Source organism: Loxodonta africana, chromosome 10 (genome assembly GCF_030014295.1).
Source record: "Loxodonta africana isolate mLoxAfr1 chromosome 10, mLoxAfr1.hap2, whole genome shotgun sequence".
Lineage (NCBI taxonomy): Eukaryota > Metazoa > Chordata > Mammalia > Proboscidea > Elephantidae > Loxodonta > Loxodonta africana.
This window is the reverse complement of record NC_087351.1, coordinates 23,990,872-24,015,698: the sequence shown is the minus strand read 5'-3', so window position 1 is coordinate 24,015,698 and position 24,827 is coordinate 23,990,872. Positions and strand designations below refer to the sequence as shown.

General features: G+C 38.5%; 1 pseudogene; it reads right to left on the bottom strand.

Moving 5' to 3' along the window:
• Positions 1-22,809: 22,809 nt before the first annotated feature.
• LOC135232500 (olfactory receptor 4F3/4F16/4F29-like) lies at positions 22,810-24,502 on the bottom strand (annotated as a pseudogene).
• Positions 24,503-24,827: the final 325 nt, after the last annotated feature.

Below are 24,827 nucleotides of genomic sequence, written 5' to 3'. Positions count from 1 at the left end.
TATTTCAGGAGAATAGGCCCCTGTGGGCAGACTGCAACCATTTCAGCAATGCAGTGAAGAGGTGGGCATTTGATATTTGACAGCGCTTTGTCTATTAAATAGGGTCCTCATCTACCCACATCAGGGGACTAAGGATGGGTGGCTCCACTCAGATCACACAGCCACCCTTGACAGGGGTCCAAGCATAGCTGATACCTCCCAGTCCTCAAAACCAAAATCATTGGGTGCCCATGGTCTGTCTGCAGAACCCACCCACCTGTAAGCTCTAGGGAACAGAGATATGCTTTCGTCAGAGACATTTGTGGGAAATTGTCAGCCCCCTGGCTTGTTCACAGTGTGACCCCATGCTGCAACCAGATACAGGTACCTACACTAATAATCCCTGCCCCTCTAAGACTGCAGGGCAGAGCCTGTACCACACACTTGATGAACCGTATCTGAACACCAAGCTGAATTCATAAAAGAAAAGTGAATGTACTCCTAGACTCATATACCTGATAACAGCTCTAGCCATCTGGAGATGGGACGTGAGACCTTCAAAGGCAAAAATAATCAAGCTAGCTCACTCAAGCAACCCATCTGGGCATATCAAAACAAAACAAAGCAGGAAGATAGGATACAGTAAGCAAAGATAAAATAAACCAATACAATAACTTATAGGTGGCTTGGAGAAAACAGTCGATATCAAGTCACTTAAAGAAACAAACCGTGATTGCGTCAACAAGCTCTCAAAACAAAGAATCAATGGATCTCCTGGATGAAGGTGTTTTTCTAGAAAAAGCAGAAGTAGAATTTGAAAGATTAATATACAGAATTCTTCAAGACATCAGGAACGAAATTAGGAAGGAGATCAGGAAATACACAGAACAAGCCAAGGAACACACAGATAAGTAGTTGAAGAAATTAAAAAGGTTATTCAAGAATATAATAAAGATTTAATAAGCTGCAAGGATCCATAAAGAGAAAGCAATCAGAAATTCAGAGGATTGACAATAAAAATACAAAGAATTACATGACTCAATAGAAAGTCAGAGGAGAAGAATTGAGCAAGCTGAAGTCAGAATTGGTGAGCTGCAAGATAAAGCACTTAGCAGGAATATCAGATAAAATCAGATAAAAGAATTTTAAAAAATGAAGAAACCTTAAGAATCATGTAGGACTCTATCAAGAGAAATAACCTACGAGTGATTGTAGTACCAGAACAGGGAGGGATAACAGAAAATACAGAGAGAATTGATGAAGATTTGTTGGCAGAAAACTTCCCTGATATCGTGAAAGATGAGAAGATACCTACCCAAGATGCTCATTGAACTCCACATAAGGTAGATTTTAAAAGAAAGTCACCAAGACATATTATAATCAAACTTGCCAAAACCAAAGATAAAAAGGAAATTTTAAGGGTGGCTAGTAAAAACTGAAAAGTCACCTACAAAGGAGAGTCAATAAGAATAAGCTCAGACTACTTAGCAGAAACCATGCAGGCAAGAAGGCAATGGAATGATTTATATAAAGCATTGAAAGAATAAAATTGCCAGCCAAGAATCATATATCCAGCAAAACTGTCTCTCAAACATGAAGGTGAAATTAGGATATTTCCAGATAAACAGAAGTTTAGGGAATTCATAAAAACCAAACCATAACTACAAGAAATACTAAAGGGACTTCTTTGGTTAAAAATAGAAGATCAATAATATCAGGTATCAACCCAAGACTAGAACACTGGGCAGAGGAATTAGATGTCAATCCAGACAGGGAAATTACAAAAATAAATCAAGATAAAAAACACTCACAACAGGGATATACTGATGTTATTAAGTAACATTAAAACAATAAAGAGGGACTAAGAAATGTAGTCATAGATCTTTCATATGGAGAGGAAGACAAGGTGTTATAAAGAAATAAAAGTTCAGTTTAATTTTAGAAAAATAGGGGTAAATGTCAAGCTAACCACAAAGGAGACTAACTATCCTATCCATCAAAATAAAATACAAGAAAAAAGTAGAGACTTATCAGAAACAAAATCAACAACAAATATGAGGAAAAGACAATATATATTAAAAAATTAAGTGGGAAAAACAAACTGTCAATAACACACAAAAAAAGGACTTCAAACTGACAACACTAAACTCATACCTATCTATAATTATGCTGAATGTAAATGGACTAAATGCACAAAAAAGAGACAGAGGGTGGCAGAATGGATTAAAAAAACATGATCAGTCTATACGCTGCCTACAAGAGAAACACCTAGGATTTAAAGACACAAACAAACTAAAACTCAAAGGATGGGATAAAATGTATCAAACAAACAACAGTCAAAAAAGAGCAGGAGTGGAAGTATTAATTTCGAACAAAATAGACATTAAAGTTAAATCCACCACAAAGGACAAGGAAGGACACTATATAATGATTAAAGGTGTAATATACCAGGAGGATATAACCATATTAAATATTTATGCACCAAAGGACCATGCTGCAAGATACATAAAACAAACTCTAACAGCATTGAAAAGTGAGATAGACAGCATCACAATTATAGTAGGAGAATTCAACACAACACTTTCGGTGAAGGACAGGACATCCAGAAAGAAGCTCAATAAAGACACAGAATATCTAAATGTCACATTCAACCAACTTGACCACATAGACATATATGGAACACTCCACCCAAAAGCAGCCAGTATACTTTCTTTTCTAGTACACATAGAACATTCTCTAGAATATACTACATATTAGGTCATAAAGCAAGCATTAGAAGAATCCGAAACATATAAATATTAGAAAGCATCTCCTCTGACCATAAGGCCATAAAAGTGGAAATCAATAATAGAAAAAGCAGGGAAAAGAAATCAAACACTTGGAAACTGAAGAATACAATGTGCAAAAACGACTGGGTTACTGAAGACATTAAGGATAGAATAAAGAAATTCATAGAATCCAATGAGAGTGAAAACACTTCTTATGAGAACCTTTGGGACACAGTGAAAGAAGTGCTCAGAGGTCAACTGATATTAATAAAAGCACACATAGAAAAAGAAGACGGGGCCAAAATCAAAGACTTATCCCTACACCTTGAACAAATAGAGAGCAACAAAAGAAACCCTCAGGCACCAGAAGAAAGCAAATAATAAAAATCAGAGCAGGACTAAATGAAATAGAGAATAGAAAAACAATTGAGAGATAAAAAGATCAAAAGATGGTTTTTTGAAAAAATTAAAAAATTGATAACACAAACAGGGGTAGAACAACTAAATTGACCCATAACAAAAGAAGAGATTGAAAAGTTTATTTAAAAACTCCCAACCAAGGTGGAGACAAGATGGCAGAATAGACAGACGCTTCCGGCGAACACTCTTTACAACAAAGACCCAAAAAAACAAGTGAAACAAGTATATTTGTGACAAGCTGGGAGCCCTGAGCTTCAAAGGCAAGCTTAGAAAATGAACTGAGGGGGCAAGGGGAGGAAGAGACCGTTCAGAAGAGGAGAGGACTTACCGAACCTGAATCGAGGGGAGCCCTCAGGCACAATTCCCGGAGCAGCACCAGTGGCAGGCTGGTACTAGTGTTTTGCCACAGTTTCCTCAGGGAGAAGCAGTTAGCCAGGCAGCCTACTGACACCTCCGGAACCTGAGAAGAACAGCGCTCTCAGCAAAAGTTAAGTACTTGTGTATATTTTACTGAGCCCCCCAAACCCCAAGCAGGCTTCAGTGGCTGAATTCCCTGGGCCCGAGATAGGTACTGTTGAGCACCTAGAGCCATCCTCCCAGCCTTGGGGAGAGAAAAAATTTGCAATTGGGGGAAAAGATAATTTGCTAGCTCCATTAACCAGGGGAGCTCAGGACAGAAGCAGCTCCTGTCCAGGCCTAAACCGCCCGTGGACTTTGAGCACCTTTCCCTTCTGCGTGGACCTGTGTGGGCCTTTTTGGGAGAATAGGCTCTTGTTGGCAGACTCCAACCATTTCAGTTGTGCAGTGGAGAGGTGGGTGTTTGATGTTTGACATTGCTTTGCCTATTAAACAAGGTCCTCACCTACCCACATGAGGGACCTAAGGACTTTTAGCTCCACTCAGGTCACCTAGACACCCGTCACAGGGATCCAAAGGTAACTGATAACTCCCAGGCCTTCCAACAAAAACTTTGGGTGCCTATGGTCTGTCTGCAAAACCCAGCCACCTGCGCGCTCTAGGGAACAGGGACGTGCTTTCCTCAGAGACACCCGGGGGTCAGTTTTCAGCCCCCTGCCTTGTTCAGAGCATGACCCCCTGCTGCAATCAGATACCGGTACATACACCAATCACCCCTGCCCCTCTAAGACGGTAGTACAGATCCTGTGCCACACACTTGATATCAGCTACCTGGAAACCTTAGCTAATTTCATACAAGAAAACTGAATGGACTACTAGACTGATATACCTGATAACAGCTCCAGCCATCTGAGGACAGGATGTCAGAGCTCCAAAGCTGAAAATAATCAAGCTAGCTCACTCAAGCAACCCATATGGGTATACCAAAACAAAACAAAGCAAGAAGCTAGGACACAGTAAGCAAGCACAAACTAATACAATAACTTATAGATGGCTCAGAGCCAACAGTCAATATCAAGTCACATAAGGAAACAGACCATGATCTCCTTAACAAAAAAAAAAAAAAACAAAGAATCAACAGATCTTCTAGACAAAAGTGCATTCCTGAAATTACCAAAGACAGAATCCAAAGTTTAATATACAGAACCCTTCAAGACATCAGGAAGGAAATGAGGCAATATGCAGAACAAGCCAGGAACACACAGATAAAGCAATTGAAGAAATTAGGAAGATTATTCAGGAACATAATGAAAAATTTAATAAGCTGGGAAAATCCATAGTCAGACAGCAATCCAAAATTCAGAAGATTACAAATAAAATTGCAGAACTAGGCAACTGAATAGAAAGTCAGAGGAGCAGAATTGAGCAACTAGAACCTAGAATTACTGAACTCAATGGTAAATCACTTGGCACTAATATATATGAAGGAAAATTAGACAAAAGAATTTTAAAAAATGAAGAAAACTTAAGAATCATGTAGGACTCTATAAAGAGAAATAACCTACGAGTGACTGGAGTACCAGAACAGGGAGGGATAACAGAAAACACAGAAAGAATTGTTGAAGATTTGTTGGCCAAAACTTCCCTGATATCGTGAAAGATGACAAGATATCTATTCAAGATGCTCATCGAATTCCACATAAGGTAGATCTTAAAAGAAAGTTATCAAAACATATTATAATCAAAACATGCCAAAACCAAAGACAAAGAGAGAATTATAAGAGCAGCGAGGCATAAAAGAAAAGTCACCTACAAAGGAGAGCCAATAAGAATAAGCTCGGACTACTTGGCAGAAACCACACAGGCAAGAAGGCAATGGGATCACATATTTAAAAAACTGAAGGAAAAAAATTGCCTGCCAAAAATTATATATCCAGCAAAACTCTCTCTTAATTATGAGGTGAAATTAAGACATTCCCAGATAAACACAAGTTTAGGAAATTTATAAAAACCAAACCAAAACTACAACAAATAATAAAGGGGGTTCTTTGGTTAGAAAATCAATAATATCAGGTATCAACCCAAGACTAGAACACTGGGCAGGGCAACCAGAAGTCAACTCAGACAGGGAAATCCAAAAAAAACAAAGCGATATTATAAAAAAAAACTCAAAACAGGGTAACAGCGATGTTATTATACAAAAGAAGACAACATTAAAATAATAGTGACCAAAAAATGTAACCATAGACCTTCCCTATGGAGAGGAAGATACAGCGATACAAAGAAATAAAAGTTAGGTTTAAATTTACAAAAGTAGGGGTAAATTATAAGGTAACCACAAAGGAGACAAATTATCCTATTCACCAGAATAAAATACAAGAAAAAAATAGGGACTCAGCAGAAACAAAATGAACAACAACAAATATGAGGAAAGGACAATATGTAAGGAAAATCTACTCAGCACATAAAATTAAGTGGGAAAAAAACTGTCAACAACACACACAAAAAAGACATTGAAATGATAGCACTAAATTCATAGCTATCCATAATTACCCTGAATGTAAATGGACTAAATGCACCAATAAAAAGACAGAGAGTGGCAGAATGAATTAAAAAAGATCTGCCTATACCCTGCCTACATGAGACACACCTTAGACTTAGAGACACAAACAAACGAAAACCCAAAGGATGGAAAAAATATATCAAGCAAACAACAATCAAAAAAAGAGCAGGAGTGGCAATATTAAAAAAATGTATATTAATTTCTGAAAAATAGGCTTTAAAGTTAAATCTATCAGAAAGGATAAGGAAGGATACTATATAATGATTAAAGGGACAATGCATCCAGAAGATATAACCATATTAAATATTTATGAACCCGATGACAGGGCTGCAAGATACATAAAACAAACTCTATCAGCATTGAAAAGTGAGATAGACAGCTCCACAATAATAGTAGAAGACTTCAACACACCACTTTTGGTGAAGGATAGGATTTCCAGAAAGAAACTCAATAAAGACACGGAATACCTAAAGGCCACAATCAACCAACTTGACCTCATAGACATATACAGAACATTCCACCCAATAGCAACCAAGTATATTGTCTTTTCTAGTGCACATTAAACGTTCTTTAGAATAGAACACATATTAGGTCATAAAGCAACCCTTAGCAGAATCCAAAACATTGAAATATTACAAAGCATCTTCTCTGACCATAAGGCCATGAAAGTGGAAATCAATAACAGGAAAAGCAGGGAAAAGAAATCAAACACTTGGAAACTGAACAATACCCTGCTCAGAAAAGACTGGATTATAGAAGACATTCAGGATTGAATAAAGAAATTCATAGAATCCAAAGAGAAAAAAACACTTCCTATCAGAACCTTTGGGACACAGCAAAAGTGGTACTCAGAGGCCAATTTATATCAATAAATGCACACATACAAAAGGAAGAAAGGGCCAAAATAAAAGAATTATCCCTACACCTTGAACAAATAAAAAGAGAGCAACAAAAACACGCACATGGGCACCAGAAGAAAACTAATAAAAATTAGAGCTGAACTATACAGAAAAACAATTGAAAGAATTAACAAGACCAAAAGCTGGTTTTTTGAAAAAATCAACAAAATTGATAAACCACTGGCCAAACTGACAAAAGAAAAACAGGAGAGGAAGCAAATGACCTGAATAAGAAATAAGAGGGGCGATATTACAACAGACCCAACTGATATTAAAAGAATCATATCAGATTACTAAGAAAAATTGTATTCTAACAAATTTGAAAACTTAGAAGAAATGGATGAATTCCTAGAAACACACTACCTACCTAAACTAACACAAACAGAGGTAGAGCAACTAAATAGACCCATAATAAAAAAAAGAGATTGAAAAGGTAATCAAAAAACTCCCAACAATAACAACAACAAAAAAGCCCTGGTCCGGAGGCTTCACTGCAGAGTTCCACCAAACTTTCAGAGAAGAGTTAACACCACTACTACTAAAGGTATTTCAAAGCATAGAAAAGGACAGAATACTACGAAACTCATTCTATGAAGCCACCATATCCCTGATACCAAAACCAGATAAAGACACCACAAGAAAAGAAAATTATAGACCTATATCCTTCATGAACGTAGATGCAAAAATCCTCAACAAAATTCTACCCAATAGAATTCAACAACATATAAAAAAAATAATTCACCCTGACAAAGTGGGATTCATCCCAGGTATGCAGGGATGGTTCAACGTTAGAAAAACAATTAATGTAATCCACCATGTAAATAAAAGACAAGAATCACATGATTTTATCAATTGATGCAGAAAAGGCATCTGAAAAGTTCAAAACCCATCTGTGATAACAACTCTAAGCAAAATAGAAATAGAGGGAAAATTCCTCAACATAATAAAGGGCATTTATATAAAGCCAACAGCTAACATCACCCTAAATGGAGAGAGTCTGAAAGCATTCCCACTGAGATCAGGAAACAGATAAGGATGCTATTTATCACCACTCTTATTCAACACAGTGTTGGAGGTACTAGTCAGGGCAATGAAGCTAGATAAAGTAATAAAGCATATCCAGATTGGCAAGGAAAAAGTAAAAGTATCTCTATTTGCAGATGACATGATCTTATACACAGAAAACCATAAGGAATGTTCCAGAAAACTACTGAAACAAATAGTTCAGCAGAGTATCGGGATACAAGATAAACATACAAAAATCAGTTGGATTCCTCTACACAAACAAAAAGAACATCGAAGAGGAAATCACCAAATCAATGCCATTTACAGTAGCCCCCTTAAGAAGATAAAATACTTAGGAATAAATCTTACCAGAGATGTAAAAGACTTATACAAAGAAAACTACAGTACACTTCTGCAAGAAACCAAAATAGGCTTACATAACTGGAAAAACGTACCTTGCTCATAGGCAGGAAGACTTAACATTATAAAAATGTCTATTCTACCGAAAGCGATCTATACATTTAATGCAATTCTGATCCAAATCCCAACGACATTCTTTAACGAGATGGAGAAACAAATCGCCAACTTCATATGGAAAGGAAAGAGGCCCCAGATAAATAAGGCATTACTGAAAAAGAAGAACAAAGTGGAAGGCCTTACTTTACCTGATTTTAGAACCTATTATACTGCCACAGTGGTCAAAACAGCCTGGGACTGGTACAACAACAGATACATGGACCTATGGAACAGAATTGAAAATCCGGAGATAAACGCATCCACATATGAGCAGTTGATATTTGACAAAGGCCACAAAACAGTTAAATGGGGAAAAGACAGTCTTTTTAACAAAGTGCTGGCATAACTGGATATCCATCTGCAAAAAAATGAAACAAGACCAAACCACATTCCATGCACAAAAATGAGCTCAGGGTGGATCAAAGACCTAAATATAAAATCTAAAACAGTAAATATCATGGAAGAAAGAATAGGGACAATGTTAGGAGCCCTAATACATACTATTAACAGTATGCAAAACATTATTAAGAATGCAGAAGAAAAACTAGATAACTGGAAGCTCCTAAAAATCAAACACCTATGCTCATCCAAAGACCTCACCAAAAGAGCAAAAAGACTACCTATTAAACCAAAGAACCAAACCCAGTGCCATCGAGTCTATTCCAACTCATAGCGATCCAATAGGACAGAGTAGAACTGCCCCATAGAGTTTCCAAGAAGTACCTAGCAGATTCGAACTGCCAAACCTTTGGTTAGCAGCCGTAGCACTTAACCACTATGCCACCAGGGTTTCCAGACTACCTACAGACCGGGAAAAAGTTTTTAGCTATGACATTTCCAGTCAGCGCCTGATCTCTAAAATCTATATGATACTGCAAAAACTCAACTAAAAAAAGACAACCCATTAAAAAATGGGCAAAAGATTGAACAGACACTTCACTAAAGAAGACATTCAGGTAGCTGCTACCAGATACATGAGGAAATGTTCACCATTACTAGCCATTAGAGAAATGCAGATCACAACTACAATGAGATTTCATCTCACTCCAACAAGGCTGGCATTAATCCAAAAAAAGCAAAATAATAAATGTTGGAGAGGCTGTGGAGAGATTAGAACACTTATACACTGCTTTTGGGAATGTAAAATGGTGCAACCATTTTGGAAATCGATTTGGCGCTCCTTAAAAACTAGACATAGAACTACCATATCCAGCAATCCCACACCTCGGAAAATATCCTATAGAATTAAGAGCCTTTACACGAACAGATATAAGCACACCCATGTTTATCACAGCACTGTTTAAAATACCAAAAAGATGGAAGCGACCATGGCGTCCATCAACAGATGAATGGGTAAATAAATTATGGTATATTTACACAATGGAATACTACGCATCGATAATGAACAATGAGGAATCTGTGAAACTTTTCATAGCATGGAGGAACCTGGAAGGCATTATGCTGAGAGAAATAAGTCAGTTGCAAAAGGACAAATGCTGTATAAGACCACTATTATAAGAACTTGAGAAATAGTTTAAACTGAGAAGAAAACATTCCTTTGTGGTTACGAGAAGGGGGAGGGAGGGAGAGTGGGAGGGGGTATTCGCTAATTAGATAGTAGATAAGAACTACTTTAGGTGAAGGGAAAGACAGCAGACAATACCGGGCGGTCAGCACAACTGGACTAAACCAAAAGCAATGAAGTTTCCTGAATAATATTAATGCTTCAAAGTCCAGTGTAGCAGGGGCAGAGGTTTGGGGACCATGGTTTCAGGGGACATCTAAGTCAATTGGCAAAATAAAATCTATTAAGAAAACATTCTGCATCCCACTTTGAAGAGTGGCGTCTCAGGTCTTAAGCGCTAGCAAGCAGCCATCTAAGATGAATCAATTGGTCTCAACCCACTGGATCAAAGGAGAATGAAGAACACCAAGGACGCAAGGTAATTACGAGCCCAAGAGACAGAAAGGGCCACATGAACCAGCAACTATATCATCCTGAGACCAGTGAACTAGATGGTCCCTGGCTACAACCAATGTCTGGCCTGACAGGGAACACAACGAAGAACCTCTGAGGGGTCAGAAGAGCAGTGGGATGCAGAACCCAAATTCTTGTAAAAATACCAGACTTCATGGTCTGACTTAGGAGTGAGCTTCTTGGATTAGGTGGACACTTGAGACTATGTTGACGTCTCCTGCCTGGAGGGAAGATGAGAGGGTGGAGGGGGTTAGAAGCTGGCAATATGGGCAAGAAAAGAGAGAGTGGAGGGAGAGAGTGGGCTGTCTCACTAGGGGGAGAGTAATTGGGAGCATGTAGCAAGGTGTATATAAGTTTTTGTGTGAGAGACTGACTTGATTTGTAAACTTTCACTTAAACACAAAAAAAATTATTATTAAAAAAAAGCTCCCAACCAAAAAAAAGCCCTGGCCATGACGGCTTTACTGCAGAGTTCTACTAAATTTTCAGAGAAGAGCTAACACCACTACTACGAAAGTTATTTCAGAACATAGAAAAAGACAGAATCCTCCCAAACTCATTCTATGAAGCCAGTATATCGCTGATACCAAAACCAGGTAAACACACCACAAAAAAAAAAAATTACAGACCTATATCCCTCATGAACTTAGATGCAAAATCCTCAACAAAATTCTAGCCAATAGAATTCAACAGCATTTAAAAAAATACTTCACCATGACCAACTGGAATTCATACCAAGAATGCAGTGATGGTTCAACACTAGAAAAACAATTAACGTAACACATTATATAAATAAAACAAAAGACAAGAACCACATGATCTTATCAATTGATGCAGAAAAGGCATTAGACTAACTTCAACACCTATTCATGATAAAAACACTCAGCAAAATAGGAATAGAAGAAAAATTCCTCAATATAATAAAGGGCATTTATACAAATTCAACAGCCAACATCATCCTAAATGGAGAGAGTGTGAAAGGATTCCCAGTGAGATTGGGAACAAGGCAACGATGCCCCTTATCACCACTCTTATTCAACATTGTGTTGGAGGTCCTACCCAGAGCATTTAGGTTAGATATAGAAATACAGGGCATCCAGATTGGTAAAGAAGAAGTAAAAGTATCTCTATTTGCAGATGACATGATCGTATACACAGAAAACCCTAAAGAATCCTCAAGAAAACTACTGAAAGTAATAGAAGAGTTCAGCAGAGTATCAGGATACCAGATAAGCATACAAAAATCAGTTGGATTCCTCTACACCAACAAAAAGAACGTTGAGGAGGAAATCGCCGAATCAATACCATTTACAGTTGCCCTCAAGAATATATAGTACCGTCTAATAAATCTTACCTGAGACGCAAAAGACCTACACAAAGAAAACTACAAGACACTACTGCAAGAAACCAAGAGACCTACATAAGTGGAAAAGCATAGCTTGCTCATGGATGGGAAGACTTAACATTGTAAAAATGTCTATTCTACCAAAACTGATCTACATATTTAATGCAGTTTCCATCCAAATTCCAACGACATTTTTTAATGAGATGGATGGAGAAACAAATCACCAACTTCACATGGAAGGGAAAGAGGCCCCAGATAAGTAAAGCATTACTGAAAAAGAAGAACAAAGTGGGAGGCCTCAACTCTACCTGATTTTAGAAACTGTTACACTGCCACAGTAGTCAAAACAGCCTGGTACTGGTACAACAGTTACATACACCAATGGAACAGAATTGATAATCCAGACATAAATCCATCCACATATGAGCAGCTGATATTTGACAAAGGCCCAAATTCAGTTAAAGGAAAAAAAGACAGTCTTTTTAACAAATGGTGCTGTCATAACTGTATATCCATCTGCAAAAAAAATGAAACAAGACCCATACCTCACACCATGCACAAAAACTAACTCAAAATGGATCAAAGACCTGAATATAAAATCTAAAACAATAAAGATCATGGAAGAAAAAAGTAGACACAATGCTAGGAGCCCTATTATATGGCATAAAGAGTATACAAAACATTATTAACCATACAGAAGAGAAACTAGATAACTACGAGCTCCTAAAAATCAAAGACTTCACCAAAAGAGTAAAAAGATTACCTACAGACTGGGAAAAAGTTTTTAGCTATGACATTTCCGATCCGTGTCTGATCTCTGAAATCTACTTGATACTGCAGAAACTCAACTACAGCAAGACTAACAACCCAATTAAAAAATGGGCAAAGGATATGAACAAGCACTTCACTAAAGAAAACATTCAGGTAGCTAACAGATATATAAGGAAATGCTCACGACCATTAGCCATTAGAGAAATGCAAATCAAAACTGCAACGAGATTCCATCTCACTCCAACAAGGCTGGCATTAATCCAAAAAACACAAAATAATAAATGGTGCAGAGGTTGTGGACAGACTGGAACACTTACATACTGCTGGTGGGAATGTAAAATGGTACAACCACTTTAGAAATTGATTTCGTGCTTCCTTAAAAAACTAGAAACAGAATTACCATATGATCTAGCTGTCCCACTCCTTGGAATATATCCTAGAATTAAGAATCTTTACAAAAAGAGATATATGCACACCCATATTCATTGCACCACTGTTTACAATAGCAAAAAGATGGAAGCAACCAAGGTGCCCATCAATGGATAAATGGATAAATAAATTATGGTATAATCATACAATGGAATACTACGCATTGATAAAGAACAATGCTGAATCCATGAAACATTTCATAACACGGAAGAATCTGGAAGGCATTATGCTGATGAAATTAGTCAGTTGCAAAAGGACATATATTGTATGAGACCACTTTTATAATAACTGGAGAAATAGTTTAAACAGAGAAGAGAAGAAAATATTCTTTGATGGTTACGAGAGTGGCGGGGGTGAAGAGAGGGAAAGGGGTTTTCATAGTAGATAAGAATTATTTCATAGTAGATAAGAATTATTTTAGGTGAAGGGAAAGACAACACAATACACTCAAGATAAGCACAACTGGAGTAAACTACAAGCAGTTTCCTGAATAAACTGAACACTTCAAAGTCCAGTGTAGCAGGGGCGGGGGTTTGGGGACCATGGTTTCAGGGGACATCTAAGTCAATTGGGATAATAAAATCTATTAAGAAAACATTCTGCATCCCACTTTGGAGAGTGGCATCTGGGCTCTTTAACGCTAGCAAGTGGCCATCTAAGATGCATCAATTCATCTCAACCCACCTGGAGAAAAGGAGAATGAAGAACACCAAAGACACAAGGTAATTATGAGTCCAAGAGACAGAAAGGACCACATAAATCAGAGACTACATCAGCCTGAGACCAGAAGAACTAGACGGTGCCTGGCTACACCCAATGACTGCCTTGACAGGGAACACAGCAGAGAATAATCCCTGACAGAGCAGGAGAACAGTGGGATGCAGACCCCAAATTCTCATAAAAAGACCAGACTTAATGGTCTGACTGAGAGTAGAAGGACTCCAGAGCTCATGGTCCCCAGACCTTCTGTTAGCCCAAGACAGGAATCATTCCCAAAGCCAACTCTTCACACAGGGATTGGACTGGACTATGGGATAGCAAATGATACTGGTGAAGAGTGAGCTTCTTGGATCAAGTAGACACATGAGACTATGTGACCATCTCCTGTGTGGAGGGGAGATGAGAGGGCAGAGGGGGTCAGAAGCTGGCAGAAAGGACACAAAAATAGAGAGTGGAGGGAAGGAGTGTGCTGTTTCATTAGGGGGAAAGCAATTAGGAGTATGTAGCAGGGTTTATATAAATTTTTGTATGAGAGACTGAATTTGTAAACTTTCACTTAAAGAACAATAAATTTTTTTTGTTAACAACCATACACGCAAATACTCTGGAGTCACTATAAGGCATTTTCAGGCTCTTTACAGTTAAAATATAATGTTGAGTAAAACACTGGATAGCAAAAGAGCATGTGTCGTTTGTTTCTGAGCTTATAAATACACACAAATCAAGAAAAATGAACAATACATTTTTTCCATAAATACTTCAGGCAGTGGGAATGCTAGGTGAGGAAACAGAGATTTTGACTTTAAACATTGTACATTTCTATCAGCCAGGATGCTGCCAGGATTCTCAAATTAGATAACTTGAGAAGAGCTTAATAATGGGAATATTTACTAAGATGGGGCTGTATGAGGGAAAACAAAGGCTGGAACACTATCCCAGGTAGTAACAGGACAGAGGAGAGTTGTAAACCTAGAAATGAGCAGCTGAGTGGAGAGGACCACTGCAGAAGAACACAGCCAGCCCACTGTGTTCCTGCAGGAAAGGATGAACATAAATGACCCAGTCTTCCTCACCATCATCCCTCATTTTGATTTCTTGCTAAAGTTCCACATTGACTAAACCAACCAAAAAACTAAGGACAAGGAACCTTGTTATTGCAGCCCGTTCAGGTCAGATTCCTAAGGCACAAAGCTGAGTGGAGAAGGGTTGAGTGGAAATGAAGGGACAAACAGGAGCTATGCTTTCATTCTCTGTATCTACTCTTGTCTTTTTTTCCAAGAGAAGAATAGGACAGGACAAATAGCATTGTCATAATCCCCATTTCTGTAGATAGACATAAGAATTATGTTGAGGCAGAATTTTCCTCACTTCGTCTTATCCTCCATCATTACCTACAGGGACAGGGTACTCTCTACCTGGTGGGGAGGCCAAGACATCACTCCTATAGGATATTATTTCTAAGAGGATCCTTTGTTAATTGAGCTGTCACTGTTTTCCATTGACAATAATTGTTGGATAAGAGTACTTAGAAGCACCCCAGTTAATCCCCTGAGTTCTGGACTTAATATTCCTTCTCCCTATTGTGTAACAGACCCCCAACTTCCCCTGGTAATTGTGATCTGTGACCTCCAGCAAGCGTTACTGATCTTTGACCCAAGCAAGAGAGTTGCTTTGTCCTGATCTGCATCTTGAAGAGAGCCCTAAATTAGCCCTTCTCCAGTCATGCCCTTCACCACAGGGTAAAGGTTTCAAGGGATCAAAGGGATGTACACACCTGGAGCCTTCATCACCCCTTCTAGACCATATTCTGAGTCCCCAGAATCCAAGAATTACTTTCCAAATATTCCCAAGTCCACAAACCTGTATTTCCAAGATTTTTATAACTTTTTTTTAGATAGATAGACTATATCGAGATATAGAGATATCACATGTATGTACCAACTTAGGGATAGAACATACTCTAGATTTTGTTAGCTTGATTTATAACTTTCAAATATTTCTACATATTGGACATGAGCTTCCATTTTGACTAATGCACCAGGCCCCACGAATTTCAGGGGCAAGTCTTTTCCTGCCCCTTGGTTCTGTAACATGTGAAGTTCACAGTGGTTAGAGTCAGTCTCATATGCGCTCTCTGGAAAAATAGGACCTCCAAACTTACTAAATCTGAATTTGGAAAAATAGGATGGAAAATTTTCCCTGTAAATTATTTGGCCCAATAATCAGTGTGACTTCTTCCACCTTGAATTCATGCATTCTGGCTATGGGAGAGGTGACACAATGTATTGTCACTGGTTTAAGGTATAAACAGCATCAAAGAGGACAGCAGCACAAACGTGCTAAGGGGTTGTGTGACAGTTTGTGAAAAAACTGAGCATTCAGCAGACCATTCCATCGCTCTATCAAGTCAGTTATTTCTGAGTGATAGATGAAGTGGATGGATTTGTGTAGATGTAAGCCCGTTGTTACAGTTTATTTGTATAAAAATGTGTCCAGAGGCAATATTGTATGTGATACAATATCAATAGATAAGGTAGGAGGGGAATTCTCTATGTCCCTGAATGGTGATTCTAGCAGATGACTATAGATAGGAAAGACAGATAAATATCCAGAATATGTATACGTATATCCCTATGAGGAAACCCTGGTAGAGTAGTGGTTAGTGCTACAACTGCTCACCAAAACTTTGGCAGTTCAAAGCCACCAGGCACTCCTTGGAAACTCTATGGGGGAGTTCTACTTTGTCCTGTAGGGTCTCTATGAGTTGGAACTGATTCGACGGCAACAGGTTTATATCCCTGTGAAGAGAAGCCTCTAACCCTTCCATAATACAAAGCTTTAACTCTATTCGACCTGCCCCAAGGAGGACAGCTAGTGCCCTCAAAAGACAGAAAAAGTGAAATAGTAAGAGACCAGGGAGTCTCAGCCAACTAGAGCCAACTACTCATGCAGCTTATTTTTGCTTTCCAAACTGGCTACTGGGCTTTTTCTTGTTCCAGACCCAACTCAAAACACATAGCTTTATGAATTAATATGTTTTGGGGCAACACACAAGTATGGCATATGTTGCCTCCACAATTCAAAGAAATTCATCAAGGATTAGACCTCTTTTCTCTGTGTAGGAATTGCAAGGTGCAGCAACTTTAGAATAGATATCCTGACATGGCCCAAACCATTTACAGACTTCACTGATGCAGGAGGCCCATGAACTTTTGCAGGATTCATCTCTCCTCATATGGCACAGTTAGGTCTTACTAAGACATCTAGGGTACTTGCTACTGTTAGCTCACCAAGTTAAAACAGCATAATTTCATCAGTGTAATGGACCAACAGAATATTCTCCGTGATACCAATATCCTCCAGAACCCACTCTGACAGTAATATGAAAGGGATCAGGAAAATTATGTCAAAGTTTGGGTCCTTGGGAAGTAGTTTCCGAGGCTAAGAACAGTAAACAGGAAGTTTACTACGGAGTCTTCTCAGGATCAGTACTAGTTGGAGAATTAAGCAGGATTCGGCAGAGGGAAAAGTTAAGCAACGGTACATTTACAAGACCTCAACCAATCCTGTAGGGAGCTCTGAACCTGGGACGACCCTCCAGAATTGTCTCTAGTTGGGAGGTAACCAACCATTAGGTGTAAACCACTACAGGAAGGGAACATGGCCTTGGGTAGGGGCAGCTCCCTTTATCCAAGGCAATTATCAAAGAGACTGATGAATGACATGTTATCAGGAGGGACCAGTCCCTAGAGAGGGACTTCGTGCTTGGTAAATTAGAGGGTCAGCAAAAAAGAGGAAGACTCTCGATAAGACAGATAGACACAGTGGCTGCCATGATGTGCTCAAGCATAACAATGATTGTGAGTATGATGCAGGACCGGGTAGTGGTTCTTTCCGTTTTACATAGGGTCGCTGTGAGTTAGAACAGATTTGACTGCACCTAACAACAACAACAGGAGCACAAACTCAGAAACTACTATGTGATTGGCTCCTTTCTTTGGATAATTTGGTAGGTTCACTCTCATGTTACCTAAATGAAGAAAATTCAAATTAATAATATTATATTAATACTGTCTATAAAAAGTAACTAAATTATGAAAGTCAAATATCACCTGAACATTTCACAAAAATCAAATAACATCGTTTTGGCACTAGTGCTGTAATTATGTAAGAGTTGTCCTGCAGCCTTGCTAATACAAGGAACAGTGAGTGGTCTAATGAACTGGTACCCATGGTTCACTTGCTAGAAAACCACAGATGAATGGCATTTGATATTAAATTTCTGTATCAGTATGATCCATGTCAACCCGTCCTCTTCCTGAAGGAGTAATAACCAATCACATATACTAGACAGACACAGAAGACTATTCTCATGACAAAACAGTTTGTTTTTGTAACTTCAGCCAGAAATTGTCAGCCTCTATTTTCACACTTCTCAAATATTATTCATTCTTTAATGTCCAGTCAAACCTTCCTCATGACCCGCCTATAAATCTACATTTACTTACTTAGAGTTGGTCACATGTCTTTCCCTTCATATGATTATAAGCTGCTCGAGATTATAAATCATCATGCCCTTAAATTTTTATCCCTATAGTTTGCCCACACAATGTCTTAAAAACATTAGAGGATCATGCAATGATTGCTGAATGGATGAATGATTGTGCTGAAGTAGTTCCTGTATATAATTCATGCTATTCAACAAATATTTATAAGACACCTACTATGTACCAGAAACTAGTCTAAGTACTGGGGTCATGGCCAAGAAGAAAATTGGCATAAATTCCTAACTTCATGGATTTACATTTTGGCAGAGACAGACAGACAATTAGGAAGTAAATTAAAAAAGAAGATACATAGATGTCACATGATGATTCTAGCATATATAGTGAAACTTCTGGAGTTATAAATGATTCTGATTTTAGAGATTGTGAAACACTGCAAATCACTGGAGAGTTTTCATATGGAAAAAAAAAAAGATCCTAAATCTACAAAATTATGTAACTTTTGGCAAAGTTGCTTAGCTGTGATGAATTTATTTTATTAAAACCTTAAGAACGCTTTACTGCCAAAAATCAAGACTAGGTTTTCCATCTGTTATAATAGCATGACAAATTTATCTTGGTGTATTTATTTTATTCTTAATGAGAGGCAATAAAAGTTATTCTTTACTTTCTGTGTGATCTTCCTAGTTAGAGATTTTGTAGCTCACGAGAAAAAAATTTTGTGCTTTATCTGACTTCATGCACTGTATTATTTTTCATCATGGTATGTGTGTGTGTCTTTGTATCCCTTTACTTATACCTACATAGAGATCATGTTAGTGACTATATTTATTTTACTGCTTTAAGAATAACCTTTACTGCCTTTAAGAAGGTGTAAAGAGAATGTGTGTGGCTGTAGGGGGTTATATTTTGAGTGCTCATGTGCTTTGCTGGTCTACTAAGATAATTATACATGACAGACAATTTATCTATTTACCAATGGATAATTCATCTATTATCTATTTAACAACTTTCAGGCTCTCTCTGCAACATAGAAGTTAGTTACTTTAGTAAAAATTCATAATTAATATAGCTGATTGAGACTATACCAGGAGTAATAATAGCCAAGAAACATGATTGAGTATGCAAAGTAATAGGAGCTGGCTTTGTTTATCAAAGGAAAAAAGAAAAAAAGATTTATCCTAAGACAAAATGTCTGGTTATAACAGAATTTGGGAGTGGATAGTAAAAGAGACAAATGAATGGATATAGAAAGTTGTAGAAGGTTTTCAGGAAGAAAATTCTATTTGTCTTGGCTTAGAGTCCCTGTTATACATAGGGTCACTATGAGTCAGAACCAATTCAGTGGCACCAAGCAATAACAGAGGTCCTGGATGGTGCAAACACTTAATGCACTTGGATGATAAACAAAAGCTTGACAGTTTGCGTTCACCCAGAGATGCCCCATAGGAAAAACCTGGCAATCTACCGCAGAAAAATTAGTCATTGAAAATCCTCTAGAGTACAGTTCTACTGTGATACACATGTGGTTGCAATGAATTAGAATTGACTCAACAGCAAATGCTTTTGGTTTATGTTGTTGTTAGGTGCCATTGAGTCGGTTCCAACTCATAGCGACCCTGTGCACAACAGAACGAAACACTGCCCAGTCCTTAGCCATCCGTACAACCGTTGTTATGCTTGAGCTCATTGTTGCAGCCACTGTGTCAATCCACCTTGTTGAGGGTCTTCCTCTTTTCCGCTGACCCAGTACTCTGCCAAGCTTGATATCCTTCTCCAGGGACTGATACATGTCCAAAGTCTGTAAGACGCAGTCTCACCATCCTTGCTTCTAAGGAGCATTCTGGTTGTACTTCTCCTAAAACAGGTTTGTTCGTTCTTTTGGCAGTCCATGGTATATTCAATATTCTTCACCAACACCACAATTCAATTCTTTTCTTCTTCAGTCTTCCTTATTCATTGTCCAGCTTTCACATGCATATGATGCTGCTGAAAATACCATGGCTTGGGTCAGGCTCACCTTAGTCTTCAGGGTGACATCTTTGCCGTTCAACACTTTAAAGAGGTCCTTTGCAGCAGATTTACCCAATGCACTGCATCTTTTGATTTCTTGAGTGCTGCTTCCATGGATGTTGATTGTGGATCCAAGTAAAATGAAATCCTTGACAACTTCGATCTTTTTTCCGTTTATCGTGATGTTGCTCATTGGTCCAGTTGTGAAGATTTTTATTTTCTTTATGTTGAGGTGTAATCCATACTGAAGGCTGTGGTCTGTGATCTACATTAGTAAGTGCTTCAAGTCCTCTTCACTTTCAGCAAGTAAGGTTGTGTCATCTGCGTAACGCGGGTTACCAATGAGTCTTCCTCCAATCCTGATGCCCCGTTCTTCTTCATATAGTCCAGCTTCTCATGTTATTTGCTCAGCATACAGATTGAATAGGTATGGTGAAAGAATACAATCCTGATGCACACCTTTCCTAACTTTAAACCAGTCAGTATCCCCTTGTTCTGTCCGAACAACTGCCTCTTGACCTATGTAAAGGTTCCTCATGAGCACTATTAAGTGTCCTGGAATTCCCAGTAGCTTCAAATAATGAATTTGAAAAGAAGCAATGAAATGTGTTAAAATTTTGGCAAAGATTACACAGCTTAGCTGTGATAAATTTATTTTATTAAAACCTTGAGGATGCTTTACTGCCAAAATCATATTAAATCAAGACTTGGTTTTCTGTTATAATAAAAAAAGCATGACAAATTTATCTTGGTGTATTTATTTTGTTTGTTCTTAATTAGAGGCAATAAATGTTATTCTTTACTTTCTGTGTGATCTTCCTAGTTAGAGATTTTGTAGCTCACGAGAATAATATTTTGTGCTTTATCTGACTTCATGCACTTTGTTATTTTAATAAAATACTTAATTACCTATGAAAGAGATAAAATTTATTCTGGTAAGTTTAAGATATTGAATTGTCACGCAGTTAGCAGGTAGCTATGCTACAACCATTCTTGCTCTCAGATACCTATAATACTTGCACTCTCGTCTCATACAAGTGACCAGTCATTTCTGAAAAATCTCTTGATTTGCCTTCCCAAGATTAGACCCTAAATTCAGAAAAATAATAAAATGAGTAAGGAGACCAGAGAGAGATTTAGGAGACCATAGTGAATGCGGAAGGGCTGCTTAGTGGAGATAAACAGGACATTCCATCATAAGTATGTCCTGCAGGGAAATTATCAGAGAGTTAAACACTTGCTTTTACCTACTGAGCCCCTCAGTCATTTAGCCCAGCAAATACATTTTCTTTAAGTTAGCAACTGACTGTTTTCTAACTTCTCTCTTTACCCACCATAAAGCAAAGAGAAACAAGATATAATTTATGCACTTGCCCAACATTGTCTTCAAATGAATGAGTGGTGACCAGAATTTTTAAGAAGTGAGGGAAAGAGAAGAAAAGTAAAGGAAAAATAAAAAAGAAGAGAAAATTTCATAAAGGCAAGTATTGTTATGTGAAACTTTGTTCAGGCTGTGTACATTTGCAAGGAAGGAGATAACATACTGTATTCCTTACTGTGGGTCACTGTCACAAAGTGAAAAAGCCACTGTTTACGGGACTTTCCCCTTACCACTTAGCCACACTCTCCTCACTCACACCGCACAACTGAGGCCTTGTTACCAACACGTCCAAGTGCATTAGAACAAGAAGCCTTCCACCGGAAGGTGTTAATAATAGAGCAATTAAAAAGACACAGGAATATAGGGAGGTTAGAGGGGATGAAGGTAATGGAGAGGAGAAGAAAGAAAGGGAGAATGGGAAGGGGAGAAGAAAAGATATCCAAAAGAGTGGAGGGAAATAGAAAGAAAAGCTTCCTAACTCAGGGTAAGGAAGAAGGAGGAGGAGGAAAGAGAAGGAAAAGGAAAACGTAGCATAGTGCTCATGGAGGGGATGGGGGAACTGTGGCGTGTTCCTAGCTCTCCTGTGTATTCCAAGAACACCTCACACAGTTTGTACCCAGTTATGTACTCATTGGACTACTGTGTGTCAGCTCTTCAAGGCTCTGCCCTCCTTGCACAGCCCTGGCAGAGACCCAAGGTGGAGGTGTGGCAGGGCAAGCAGCAGATTACAGTTAAAAAAAAAAAGGACTCAGTTTAATCCTCTCTTAGCAAATTCTTTATTTAGTACTGCCAGAAATATCTGCCTGTGAGAAAGCTGCTTAAAAAAAAAAAGAGAGAGAAAGGGAGAGAGATGTCTCCCTGTTCTGAAGTCCTTAAAGAAGCCTGCCCTCTTTGTATTTCTATTACTTACTTCTTGTATTATTCCTTAAGAATTAAGGCACAGATTATTACTACCTTTGGTTCATAAATACTTTATGTGGAACTCCTTCTCTCTTTTCAGAAGTGAATGTCACTCACTCCTAAGTGAAAAAAGCAAAAGATTTGATGACAGTGTCAAGATAATCAACCCAACATAGAGCAAAGAGTAGCTTCTCTGTGGACTGACCATCAACAACAGAACTTCAATAGTCAATGAGGACTCTTCCAATAAGGTCCATCAATTAAGAGATCTTCCTATAACTTATTAGCTGATTGCACACTCTCCTCATTGCCACCTTCATTTCTTGATTCCTGAATGTGTAAATGACAGGATTCAGGAAAGGGGTGAGAACTGCATCAAAGATGCCCAGAAACTTATCCAGGTGTATGGATGGAGACGGCCATGTACAGAAAAATATCAAAGGACCAAAGAACAAAACAACCACAGTGATGTGAGCTCAAAGTGTGGACAGAGCCTTAGATAAACCAGCTGAAGAGTGTTTCTGAACAGTAACCATTATGACGATATAGGAAACGATCAGTATGAAGAAGGAGCCCACAGAGATGAATCCACTGTTGGCCATGACCATGAACTCCAGCCAGTAGGTGTCTGTGCAGGCCAGTTTGATGAAGCGAGGAAGGTTGCAGTAAAAGCTGTCCAACACATTGGGGCCACAGAAGGGTAAGTTTACCACAAAAGCCAATTGAACCACAGAGTGAATAAGGCCAATCACCCAGGCTGACACTAAAAAAGAGATGCACATTCGTGGGCTCGTGATGGTCAGGTAATGGAGAGGCTTACAAATGGCCACATATCTGTCAAAGGCCATGGCTATGAGCAGCACCATCTCCACACCACCAATGACATGGATGAAGAAGATCTGAACAATGCAGCCACCAAAGGAGATGACTTTGCGCTTTCTGAAAACATCATAAATCATCTTGGGGGAAGTGATAGAAGAAACACCCAGGTCAATGAAGGAGAGATTGGCCAACAGGAAGTACATGGGGGAGTGTAAGTGAGGGTCAGAAGTCACTGTAAGGACAATGAGGGAGTTGCCCACCATGCTTGCCACATAAAACATTGAGGAGAACACAAAGAGGACAAGTTGGATCTCCCAGGAATTGGACAGTCCCAGGAACACAAACTCTGACACCGCAGAGTGATTTACTCCATCCATTGGTTTTGCCAGTGGTGCTATCTAAAAGGACAGAACAGAAAGAAATATAAATTATGAGTATTATATTAATAAACTAGAAGGCTAAAAGTCAAAATTATGAAACCTATCTCCTCAGTTGCTGCAGCAATAAGCTGAAGCATAGCAAGTGTTGTGAGAATTGTTCAGGACCAGGCAGTGTTTCTTTCTGTTGTATGTACGGTCGCTATAAATGGGAACCAACCTGAAGACCAGTAACAACAACATCTACACTTTGGCATTTCATCCAGCCTTACATGCTCATGGACCCTAAAACTGTGTTTACACAGAGTAGTTGACACCTGCCCTATGGAGCAGTTCTCTACCAACAAGTTGACTCTGCACTTAACACCTGTGAAGATTAATTTCTTCTATCAATTTATCTATCTATTGTTGTTAGTTGCCATTGAGTTGGCGCTGACTCACGGCAACCTTATGTATAAAAGTAAGGTTATAATAACTTAAAATATCTAGGATATGGTACCCAGTTATTTAGTGAATGATTAATCTTGTTGATTCTGTGAAGGTATTTTGTAGAGGTGGTTAAGATCTCCAATGAGTTGACTTAAATTAAGGCATTTACCATTGATAATGTGAGTGGGAGTTTCGTTCAAGCAGTTGAAGGCCGTAAGAGACGAAACTGAGGTTTCCAAGAAAAGAATTTCTGCCTCAAAACAATAGCATCAAGTCATGCTTGAGATTCTATCCTGCAGGCCTGCCCTAAAATGTTGGACTTTCAACCCCCACAATCGAGTGAGCTGATTCCTTAAAATAAATACCCAAATACGTTAAGTAACTTGACCAGAATCAAATTTATTTAACGTTAGAGCTAGAGCTAGAACCAAGGTCCACTGACTCCAAGATGAGTAAGCCTATTGATGTTAGTTGATTTTGACTCATAACAACGTTGTGTGTTGCAGATTAGAGCTGCTCCATGGGGTTTTCTTGGCCATGATCTTTACAGAAGCAGATTGTCAGGCCTTTCTTCTCTGGCACCAGTGGGTGGGTTTAAACGACTAACCTTTAGATTAGTAACTAATTGCCATTGAATCGATTCTGACTCA